General features: G+C 45.6%; 1 pseudogene; it reads right to left on the bottom strand.

Annotated features, from left to right (window-relative positions):
* Positions 1 to 475: 475 nt before the first annotated feature.
* LOC101715019 (NACHT, LRR and PYD domains-containing protein 3-like) lies at positions 476 to 6,792 on the bottom strand (annotated as a pseudogene).
* Between the last annotated feature and the right edge of the window lie 4,669 nt (positions 6,793 to 11,461).

Below are 11,461 nucleotides of genomic sequence, written 5' to 3'. Positions count from 1 at the left end.
GTCAGTGGTGTACAAGGAAATGGGCCTCATTATTTCCTGATTAGCAACTGACTAACCAGCCAGGATGGATGGAACATTCTTTCATTTCCACATTATTGCTTGGTTAGAGAGACTCATAATTCTAAGAGGTTTTATTAATTTTATGGTAAAAATTTAGAATTTATAACTTTTTTTAGAATTTATAACTTTTGTGAAATTTTCTAATGTATTTCTTTCAAATAATTTCATCAATAAAATAGGAAGACATGAAGGTGATCATGTCAGCAGGCAACCCACGAGATACAAAAGCAGCTCATACAACCTCACCTGTAACTTTGGCTCCTTGGTAAAATCTTTTTCTCTCTTTTTAAAAATATTTTTCATCTTAGTAAGAAATAGGTTTCTGGATTCACTGAGATAAAACTGCTAATGATGTGTTACACTCTATCAAAGTAAATTTTATATTGTAAAGGAGAACAATCTTACCTCTCATCTTACCTCAGTTTTCTAGTTTATTTTACAACTACATAGCTTGAACCACCTATGTATTTTTTTACACTTGTCCATTTTCTTAGAGATAATCCATCTGAGTAGACAAAAGTGACAGTTTCTTGTTGCCTTCTATACAAGAAGAAATTATTACCCAGATGGGTTTTTAATGTGCTCAGGACCCTCTCTGGTTCTAGATATCAGTCTACTGTTTTCTCTGTGCATGGTTGTCTTCAGTGACAAGAACTTCCACCTGATATTTCTATGGTGTCTCCCCAAAGGGTGATGGAACCAGGACACAGATGAGGTCCCTGAAAGGCACTTGGTTATCCTGGGTCCTGCTCTGGCTCCATGCTGAACTGGGTGCCCATGGGAACCATGGTTTAGCTGTTGATTCATGAGGCTCTGCTTGAGGGCAAAACAGAACTATATTTTTCTGAAGTTTAGATTTTATAAACATTCTTTAACTTACTTTATGTCACATAATCTCCATAGCACAATGTCAGATGGAGAACAGGAGTTACAATCTTGACATCACGGGCACTTAGAACGATACTGGAAGATCACACAGCTACTCAGATTCTGGGTTGTAGGCCACATGCTGTTCCGATTCCCAGTGACCTGGCTTTACCTCCAAGGAGTCCCTGCTGGCTTGGTGGTACTTCCAAAACTATCAGTAGCAAAAGGAAAACTCCCATCTGTCTTCCTTGCCTTCCACTAGGCTCTTTTCATCTCAGGTGGAGCTTAGGTTGGAAAATATTGCTTCTTAAGAAATGGTTCATTTGGTTGTCCTTATTCTCTTTGTTGAATGGACTCTGTGTGTGTGTGTGCGCGTGCACAAGTGTAACATTAAATATTTACATATAGCTTATTTTGTAAATATTTTCACTCAGATATGCAGTTAGATAACAATGATATCCAGAGAATGTACTCAAGAATTGGAGTGTGGTCCTGAAATCTCAATGGCAAGGTAAGCAGGCATTATCATTATTGTCAAATCCAAGATGATTTTGCCGGCACGAATGACTTGGGAAGTCTAGGTAAGGGACGTGTAGCCTTCTACTGACAGCAGATGATTGCTATGTAAGGTAGAGACAGCAACCTCACAAATGATGATAGCTGACATTTGTGTGGACCCCATATGAGCCATGCGGGCAGAGAGGCTGACCTCGATCTTGGGGAAGTGGCCCAGGGTCCTGAGCACAAAGCCCTCCTCCTGCAGCTCAAAGAGGCAGTGGAAGAGCTCCAGCTGGCTGGGCTGCGCCTGCAGCTTCTTGGCCCTGGCCTTGGCCTCGGTCCACCTCAGCAGCTCCGCCCTGATCTCCTGGGACATCTTGCAGCTCAGGCTCTTCTCCAAATAGGAAGTCCTCTCCTGGTTGACGAGGCTGAAGAGGAAAAGGACCACAAAAATAGGTAGCTCTTTTCGAACTTGCCGTAGATTTCCAGGAGGTTGGCCACATCCTAGCTGGGAAGCTCTGGGCTACTCCCCGCCCCGGCCCTCCCCTTCCTCCTCTTCCAGCACATATTACATGGCAGTGAAGAACTCCTGGAAGGCCATGTGGATGAAGCTGTAGAATTTATTGCAGTCCACCTCTTTCTGGAACAAGCTCATCCTCAGGAAGGTGGACACATCCCCCTCCTGTGTCTCCTGAGGTCCCTCCCTTTGAAGAGGACCTTCTGGTTCCAGATGCCATCACTAGCTGGGGAGCAGAGCCCACAGAGGTGTGCACAGGGGTGGTGCTTGTGGCCACCACCCTGGGCCTGCAGCAGGCAGGACAGGAAGAAGACATACATGGCTGTGGTGGTCTTGTAGGTCTGGGCCAGGCTCTTGCCACTGTCCCTGCACTGCTTGATCCTGATGCACACAATCCAGAGACCAGGGTAATGAAGCACGTGGCAAAGAGCACCTCGTTCTCCTGGAGCAGTGAGAAGGCTGCATGGGCCTGTGCCTCACTCAAGAAGTACTCCTTCCACTGGCCCTTGGAGAAGCCAGGGACCCCCAAGTGGTGCATCCACTCCAGCAGGTGCTGCAGCTTCTTGAGCATGGCTGGCCATGTGGTGACTGGCAGTGAGGCCTCAGACAACAGTCTCTTCTAGATGAGGTGGCCCAGCAGCACATCCCCTGAGCGGCCACCTGCCAGTCTGTGCACAGTGCCCTGGCATGCTCATAGAAGGTGCCCTGCTCATTGAAGCCATCCATGAGGAATAGGATCCTGGAGGACTTGTGCATGATCCTTCCCACTGGGCCAGCAGCTGGCCGATCAGCTCCCCTAAGCTCCAGGGCATGGTGAGATTCACTTCATGGCAGTAGATGTAGAACAGGTAGCCAAACTTGTCCTGGAAGAGCTTCCTGTCCCCCCCCCCCCAGAATGATCTTATGGGCCAGGATGGTTTTCCTGATCCCAGTCACACCTTGCACCACCATGGCATGCACAGGTTCCAGGGACTCATTCTCAGGGTTGGCATCAAACAGTGACTCCAGCCTCAGGGGGGTCAGGGGGTCATTCCACCACCTTCTCCCAGCCATGGCCAGCAGTTCCCACTCCTGTAGGCTGGGGTGCTCATGGACCAGCTGCAGGCATGTGTAGCACTTGTTGAAGTTCACAGTCTCCCCCAGACATGCATTCCAGTCATGATGTAGTGGAACCTGCTCCTTACATGCCATCTGTACATCCTGCTAAAATCTGCAGCTACACAGAGTCATGCCCTGGCTGGGCTGGAACAGGCCTGACTCTCTGCAGGCATCCAGAGGGGGAAGATCCAGGAGCACTAGGCACACAGGTGTGGCCCACAGCCAGAGAACAGCCTCCCTGTGTGCATGCACATTGCCAGCATGTCCAGGTGTCACACAAATTCATATCAAAGCGGTCTGCTTTCCTACAAACATGGCAACAAAATGGTGCCAGAGGCAGTAGCCATCAGGACAGAGGGACAGGAGGGGCCTCTTCTGTCCACTGCCTGTTTGTGAAGGGCCCAATCTTCCTTGAGCAGAGGCCAAAACTGCAAGTGGAGCCCCAGCAGGGAGGCCCCCCCTTAGCTGCCCCCTTCTGTCTGCAGCCCTGCCCTCAGCTCCTGCCCTCAGTCTGGGCCTCCCAGGATCACCCTCTCCACTGGCCAGGACTTGCACCCTGGATGGGAAGCAGGTGGGAGGCCAAACTGCAGCTGCTCCACTCCTGCACCTGCCCACCCAGGACCTGGACTGGAAGTCCAAGTGCCACCAACAGCTTACCTTTCTTCTTTTACAGATGGAGAGTCTAGAAAGGAAGCCCAGGAGGCCCATCCATTCTTCTTCAATGCTGTCCTCCCAGCACTCCACCTTGGGGTTATCTAAACACAGAAAGAAAAACAGGCTCAGAAACCAGAATTCCTAACACAGAGTGCACTGGTCAAAGGCACCTGGCCTGGAAAACCACCAAGGAAACACGGCTTCATTTGCAGGCAACAGCAGGGTGGGCAGAGGCCCCAGTTGTGTCCTGCACTTCTCTGTGGAGCAAGGACAGCACAAGTGCACATGCACACACACATACACATCCAGTGGCAGAACCTCTTCCCAGTTCCAAAGTCAATCAGTGGGCAGAATCTTCATCATCAGCTGTGGCCAGCCCTGGACCCTATTTCTGAGACATCCCCAAGATCTCCGGACTCTTGAGGAGGCTGGGCACAGTGAGGCCACCCTTCCCTGGCCTCAGCACCTATGATCCATTCTACTTGTATCTATGCTTGCAAACTGAGATTTCTAGGTCTCCCTCACCACCCAGCAGAAATTCTTAGTGCTGGAGGGGAACTTGCTCAGCCTGCTTGAGGCCTGGGTTCCACCCTAGCTCTGTGGAAACTAAAGAAATGTGTGAGCATAAAAGTCTGTTTTATCTCGGATTTAATGCTTCCTAAACTTGGCCAACTTTAGATTCATTCAGGAGACTTTACAGGGCAGAACACTGACCTCCAGCCCTGGAGATTCTTCTACATCCATCTGAGGTGCAGCTTGGGGCCGCTGTACATTCAAAGCCCCCTGTCACCCCAACATGACCTACAGATGAGGAAATGGACCTATGTCAGCAGATATTCAGAGCTTCAGAGCCCTGGGGAACACAGAACAGAAGCCAGTCCTGGGGACAGGTCAGGTTGCTCCAGGTATGCAGGGACCAGAGCAGCAGAAATGACTCTTTCAGAGACTCTGATCCCTAGAAACCCCAAAACAAATCCTAACAAAAAACCCAAACAAAGCCCCAACAAACGTGATCTGAAGTCTCATCCCAGCCCAGGACAAAAATGTGAGACCATGTTCTAATCTTTCCGCTCAAGTCCAGCAAGCCACTGACATAGTGCTGGGGCTAAGGCATCCTTTGGCTTCACTCCAGTGTGTCTCTGACTGAAGCGGCCCTGGGCAGGCAGCACTTTTAGGTTCACTGTACAACTTGATCATAGGGACATGGTAAGAGCCACTTAGGGGCTTGAGGTGATATACCAACTGGTGACAGGAGGCTATGCATGCTGTCAGCACTGGCTACTTCCTGCTGTGTGCTCCTGAGGTCCCTGCTGCCCACCCCTCTCCCCACATCACCTCCCACCCATCACGCCCTGCATCCCCTGCCCTGCCACACATCTCCTTGTCTGCTGACCTGAGTCAATTCCTCCCACCCTTACCCATTGGGTTACCATTGTCATGCTCTGTTTCTCCAGGCTGCTCTGCACCTTCCTGGTGCAGAAGAGAGAGCCTCACCACAATGTGCATGCTGGGCTTAAGGATCACTCCTTCCCTGTTCCCATTCTCAGAGTGGTGGCCATCAGACAGATGTTACCCATGGCCTGGATAATCCTCTAAGGTCAGTGACTCCTTCTAAGCCATGGAAAAGAGTGACTCCAGGTAAGGTACCAGGCAAGCAAAACTGGGCTACTTGGGGTGAGGAGCAGAGAGCTGGAGGAGCCCAGCACCAACACCAGGGATGGAACAGAACTGCAGGCCTCGGTCTGGTCACCTTGCATTTGGGCTTTTTAAGGAGCTGTAAAAAGCAAACTGCTTTCCTCCATCTTCTCATAGCACAACCATGAGAGGAAGGAAAAGAAAAAGCCAAGATACTAGAAGAAATAATTTGTAAAGCATACTAATTTCTGGGCATGAAAAGACATGAGAGTGAAGAGACACACATGGCATGGAAGAAAATCATATATATGATGAGGAGTTAACATCCAAAATGCATAAAGAACACTACAAGTCAACAACAAAAATCCTAATTATGAAGTGGAAGGAGGTTCAGTGGATCTTTCTTTGAAGAAGCTGCCCAAATGATCAAGAAGCCCAGAAAATGATTTCCACTGCACCAATCACCAAGGAAATGCAAAGCAGAAGTACTGACTCACCACCCCCTACTTATTCAGATGATTGCTCCAAAAAAGCAGAAAATACCAGGTGTTCATGAGGACATGAAGAATTCAGAACTCTTGTGCACCATGAGTGGGAAAAAAATTGTGCAGGTGCTGTAAAAGGATCACCTGGCAGTTCCTCAAAAAATTTAAATTGAGGATTACAACATGATCTTAATTCCACATCCAGGCATAAAGTCCAAAGGGTCCAAGTCAGGGTGTACACAGGATATTTGTCCACTGAGGCTCTTATCATCACTATTGACAGCAGCAAAAGGTGGTGCTCACACAAGTGTCTGCCCACATGTGAACACAGAAGCTGCACGTGGCATTTGCACATACATGGGGAACAGCACTCAGACTCACACAGGAGGAGACACTGACACAGTGCCCATGTGTGCATGAACCGGAGGGCTGCTGCCTGAAACAACCTGGCCACACAGAGCCTCTTGGTCCTGTCTGAGAGGAAGCCAAGCACCAGTGAGCACAGGGGAGCAGTAGCCAGACCTCTGGCTTCTGGCCAGGGAGACTGAGTCACAGGGGCTCTGGCAGGACCACTAAGAGTTTTCCATTTTGCAAGACACAAAGAACTCTGGAGATGGATTGTGCAATGCGTGGATCTGCTTTCCCCTGCACTGCCCACTTGCACCCTAGGGAGACATGTCCGGCCTGCCTGCCCACTCTCCCCAATGCGGCTGGTCCCACGTGGCCTTCTCATGCATGTCTCTCTTATTGATGGGTGCAGAGACCCACACAGCCATGGGCCACGTTTGCTCCTCCCCCTTGAAGTAGATCATGGCAGTGGCCAGGCCCATGTGGTTGGCTCACTCCATCTGGCCCCTGGGGAGTGGGGTGCGCCCGGTCTGTGGAGGGGTAGTCCTCTAGATACATCTTGAACTTCTTAAAGTCTGAACAGCCCAGGTCCTCCAGGTAGCTGGCCAGCCTGGAGCGGGTACAGGCCATGTCCCTCAGCAGCACCAGGGAGGCCTGGGACTCAGAGCCATGCTGGAGTCCCAGGCGTCCGGGTAAGGAACATCTTTCCCAATCTCCACTCAGCTGAGGGAGGGGGCCTAGACTGGAGGATGGCAAGTTTGAGGCCAGCCTGGGCAACTTAGCAATTTAGCAAGACCCCCCTGTCTGATAAAAATAATTTAAAAGGGCTGGAGATAGGGTTCAGTGGTAAGGCCCTGGCTTCAACCCCCAGTATCACAAAAATATCTCCACTCGGGGAGAACTGAGTTATCAAATTCAGCAAATTCTACACATGTGGAAAGGTCACAGGGTGACCTATTATGCACAATTTCAAGTAACAGTTTAAAACTTTTTTGAAACAGCGTCTCCCTGTGTAGTTCCAGCTGGCCTTGGACTCACTGTAGAGCTCAAGCCGGCCTTGAATTCTCAGCGAGGCCCTGTCTCAGCCTCCCAAGTGCTGGGATTACAGCCAGGTGCCACCAGACCCGGTGAAGTTAAAATTTTTTTAAACTCAGAAAACTCAAAGGAAAATGTATCAGTTGAGCATCATGAACCACCATTCTGTTCGGAAAAGCAAGCAGAGTGCTTACCAGGAAGTGAGCCTTGCCTGGAGGGTCCCAAGCCATGGAAGAAGAGCGGCCCTTAGGAGAAAGCAAGCAGCACAGCCATGCACAGTGGCTCTGTGCCCATCGGAGTGGACCGCGCAGTGCCCACTGCCAACTCCCAAACCTTGACGGTTCTGTGGGGACTGAGAGGCAGAAGAGCCACATTTGGCCCTTGCAGCCCAAGTTATTCTGACCTGAGAGGATAACGCCACAGAGAAGCCAGAGAGGAGCCCTGCGGATGGGGTGGAGAGTGCAGTGCAAGGAGGCTGGGTCCCCTTCAGCACAGAGCTCTGAGCATGCATGGCTGGTCGCCTCCTGTGAGGCCCACAGTCCCTTGCCATTGATTGCCCCCAGAGCTCCTCATGGCCAGCAGCACTCTGGGTAGAGCCTGAGCCTTAGACAGAGTCCCGGCCACTTTTCCTTTTCATGCTGTTTCTTATCCACCATGAGGTGAGGAGCCTTCTTCCTCCACATGTTCTCTGCCATGATGTCCTGCCTCACCAGGATCCTACAGCATTGGAACAGGCAGACTGTATGATGAAACCTCCAATTCCATGAGCCACAATAAACACTTCCTCCTCTTCAGTTGTATTTCTCAAGAATTTTGTGACAGCAATGAAAAAATAAAAAAAAAACTTTCAATAAACACCAGTGGTACTTTCCTTACATCACATTCAAGATCTATTTTTAATTTCTTGAGCAACATTCATAGTGTTCTATGTGCAGTAGCTGCTGCACTAATTCACATTGTGACTAACACTGTACAAGACTTCCCATTTGTCCACATCTTTCTAGCATTTGCAATTTTTGTCTTTTTGATAAGAATCATTCTAACTGGGTTGAGAAGACATCTTCTGGTATTGCTGATTTTTATTTCTCATTGGGAGGCACCACACGACCTGACTTCAAAATACACTGCAAAGCTACAGCAACCAGTACAGGATGTTTTTGGCATACAAGAGGACACTCAGACACATGGAATGAATAGGGAGCCAAGACAGAGGTGGTTTTATTTTCATCCAAATGATTTTCCGCCAGATGCTAACAACATAAATATGTGCGAGGAAACACTCTTTAAGAAATGATTCTGGGAAAATGAGATCTTCACATATAAAAGAATAAGGTGAGACCTTTTGACTTTATCATACCCCAAACTCAAGTGGATTAAATGTAATTAATTGGAAAACATGTATACTTGTAAATTTCATAACTATAAAACTATGAAAGGAAAAGAGAGAGGGCAACACCCAAAGAATGGTGTAGGCAAGAATTTTTTGTACAACAACATAAAAGCACAGACAACCAAAGAAAAATGGACAAGTAGCAACACATTAAATATAAGATTGTACATACTAAAGGAGATGGCCAAAAGAGTGAAAAGCCAAAATACAGTAAGGAATAAAACATTTTCAATCGTTCCAATAAACGACTAATATCACAATACACAGGGAACAAAAAAAAACAATAGAAACAAACCCCAAATATTCTTATTAAAAGTGAGCAAATGATATCAGTAACATTCACAAAAGAAGATATACAAATGGCAACATATGATAAAATCCTCTATTTCACTTTTCCCCAGATTCATAGAGATATAGCTGTATCACAAATATTGTACCTATTAAAGATGTGCAGTGTGAAGTTTGACCTATGTATGCTTGGTGACATGATTACCATAACCAAGATAAATACTGTGTCCATCACCTCATATCATTTTTTTTGAGATGAGACACTTAAGATACACATTTTTTTTAAAAGCAAAGTTCAAGTCTAACACTCAGGATTGCTTCACTTTAGATCTCAGCATGCATTCATCAGGAACGAGTGTCCTTTGGCAGAAAAGCCTCATTTCCACCATTTTCTGTCCCTGCCTGTGAAAATTCTACTGCATTCCTCTATGAATTTGACATTTTAAGATTCTTTCTGTAAGAGACATTGTGCAGTATTTGTCATTTCCTGCTTGAGTTATTTCCTATAACACAATGTCTCTAGATTCATCAATATCACTGCAAATATATCTGCATCTATAAAACAAACTTCCTCTGTATGGAAACTTAAGCTCTTTCCATCTTAATTATTCCAGATAATATGACAAGACCATGGGATTCCAGCTTTATTTTCTAAATCTGAACTTTATTTCATTTGAAAATTGACAAGATGTTTGGTTGGAGTGTTGTAGGGTAGCTCTATTTTTAAGTTTTTCAGGAATCTATAGTGTTTTTATAGTGCTTCCACAAACTTGCATTCTCCTAAGTTGTGTATAAGGCTTTTTTTTCCTCAATATTCCATCCAACACCTATTATCTTTTGTCTTTTTAGTAATAGCCATTCTAACAATTGTAAAATGAAGTTTCATTGTGTCTTTCAATTCCATTTCCCTGTTGATTAGTAGTGTTGAGCACCTTCTCATATACCTGGCTATTTAAATGTTTACTTTTTATAAGTAGCCAATAATAATTGTTTAATCAGTGTTTTGTGACTTTTATAAGTCCTTTGTATAATCTGGACATTTTCCTGTTAATGTGTTGCAAATATTTTCTCATTATATGTAAGTTATATTTTCACTCTGTCCATCGCTTCCTTTGCTGATCAGAAGCAATTTAGTTGGATGTAATCTGTCTTGTTTGTTTTTGATAATCCTTTATTCTGAAGTGAAATAATTTTGGAGATTCCCAAAGGCTGCGTGAGGTCTCCTATAGGAACTGAAAGACCCTGTTTGATGGATACTGTTGACTACTTCCTTCACTTTCTACCTGTGGTCTTCCCTTGTACTCCTTCCTGAGACCCTAGGGATGGATTCTCAGTTGCCCTTTCCACTGCCACTTCCATGATTTCTATTCCTACACTTTACAGTAAAGATGGATTCATTGTACCCAACCCAAATGTGGTAGGAACATTTACTCTCCGGGACAAAATCCCCAAAAAAGAAATTGATGGTTTTATTTCTCATAAAGCACCGTTTGTTGCAGAAAGCACTGAAACAGCACACAGAGCATAGGGAAGGGATGCCAGATGCTGCATGTGCCAGGTCCCTCCAGAGATAAGCAGGATGACTCCTCCCATCCTTCTACATCTATCAATCTACAATGCTTTCCTTCCAACTATTGCTTTTCCCTAGGGTTTTAAAAAATATATTTTAAGGTTATATTTCATAATTGAGAAAGAGGTTGAATGGATTTATTTTAGCACACTAATTTAATTAAAATTAGAGATGGCTTAGATGAAAGATAAGTCATATTAACCTACTTGATTTGAAAATAGGGTCTGAATATAATGTGGAGTTAGCTGAAAAGAGTTTTCAAAATACTGAATGTACAGAACATTCAGCTCTAGACTTTTAAAATAAACATCATATAGAGTGGATACTTTGCAAAGATTCATATTTATCTTTCTTTCTAACTGGGCATTTTTACTGTTTTCATTTTCATATCCCTATTTCATCCGGACTCCAGATTTTGTTACAAATGCAATCTGCTTATGTGAGTGCAATGGTTTTAGACTCCACATAGAAAAGAGAATAGGCAGGGTTTTTCTTTACACAAGGGCACACTAGAGGATGGAAAACCTTCCATGTGTTTGGACTGGGAAACATAATATTGTAAAGTGACCATACCACCAAAAATGACCTACTGGTTTAGTGCAGTTCTCATCAAGATACCAGTAACATTTTCCTCACAAATCTAGACAAATCTTAATATCTGTATGAAAGAATTAATATGGAAGACCCTGAACAGCCAAAGCAATCTTGAGCAGGAGGAGCAATGCCTGAAGTGTCATGACACCTGATTTCAAAGTATCCTAGAGAGACTTTGTTGAAAAACAGACCGGTATGCTCAATGGATAAAAAGTGAGGACTGAGGAGTAAGTCCATGCATCCACCAGACTCTCAACAAAAAAGCTAAAAATATACATTGGACAAAAGAGCTTTTTCAATAAATGATCCCAGGAAACTGAACAAAACCCATAGAAGATGGTAATTAGATACCTATGTCTCACACTGTACAAAAGCCAACTCAAAATGAACCAAAGATCTTAATGTAAGACTTGAAGTCTAAA

The sequence above is a fragment of the Heterocephalus glaber genome, unplaced genomic scaffold, assembly GCF_053883595.1.
Source record: "Heterocephalus glaber isolate CG9 unplaced genomic scaffold, H.glaber_assembly_v1.0 deba00001831, whole genome shotgun sequence".
NCBI classification, from domain to species: domain Eukaryota; kingdom Metazoa; phylum Chordata; class Mammalia; order Rodentia; family Bathyergidae; genus Heterocephalus; species Heterocephalus glaber.
Note: the sequence above shows the minus strand (reverse complement) of the source record. Positions and strands in the feature narration are given on the sequence as shown.